The 905-nt window shown below is 63.1% G+C and overlaps 1 pseudogene; it reads left to right on the top strand.

The window, feature by feature from the left end:
* The first annotated feature begins 276 nt into the window (after nucleotides 1-276).
* Nucleotides 277-395, top strand: LOC142864264 (uncharacterized; annotated as a pseudogene).
* Nucleotides 396-905: the final 510 nt, after the last annotated feature.

Here is a 905-nt window from a genome sequence, read left to right as displayed (position 1 = left end):
GGCTGGAAGGTCTCCACCTTGGCGAGTCCAGCCGTGGAGGCGCATCTTGTGTGAGTGTGAGTGAGTGTGAGTGTGTGTGTGTGTAGAGAGAGACAGCCCCCCGCCCCGCCCCGCCCCGCCCCGCCCCGCCCATCACCCCGGTCCCTCGGAGCCCGCCGGACCCGGCCGCCGGCGAACTCAACAGGCCCGGCCCGGCGCGGGGCCTGGGGCGGGAGGCGGCGGCGGGGAAGCGCAGAGAGGCTCGGCTTCTCGAGCGGGGCAGGGGCGCCCTCCGCCGTCTAGGGCCACACCACCCTGAACGCCCCCCATCTCCTCTGGTCTCGGAAGCTAAGCAGGGTCGGGCCTCGTTAGTACTTGGATGGGAGACCGCCCGGGAATCACGGGTGCCCTAGGCGGCGGCTTTTTTTTTTTTTTTTGCCTCTCGTTCTGTCCCCTTTCTGGGAGCGCGGCGGCGGCCCGGGGTGGGGGTCACCCCCACCCTCAGCGCCCGCCGCTGTGCCTGGCGCCCCAGCCCGCACCGTGGGGCCTCCTCTTGTCCCAAGCCGCGACACCGCCGCCACGCGGCAGCACGCGTGGCATCTGGACTGTCAGGTCTCAGACCAAAGGTCTGCTCTGTGGGAACCGACACGCTGGAGGAAACCTTGAGAGTCTGAGAGGGGAGGGAGTTCCAGAAGAAGGCCAGGATGTCATTTTGAGGGAGTATGTGACCAGAACTCGTCCCGTTGCTTTTGGGGTTCTACGGGCTCCACGTAGGAATCTTTGGTGGTGGCACCTGATGTTGGGGGATCCGGAGTCACACCCAGACCTGCTCCACAGGCCTCCTTTTACTTTTCTCTTCGGATTCATTATTTTTAAAAAGTGTCTCTTACCTCTATTATTGCATTTTCTTTTTTTTTTTTTTCTTT

This window comes from Microcebus murinus, chromosome 24 (assembly GCF_040939455.1).
Source record: "Microcebus murinus isolate Inina chromosome 24, M.murinus_Inina_mat1.0, whole genome shotgun sequence".
Lineage (NCBI taxonomy): Eukaryota > Metazoa > Chordata > Mammalia > Primates > Cheirogaleidae > Microcebus > Microcebus murinus.
This window is presented reverse-complemented; position numbering and strand designations above follow the sequence as displayed.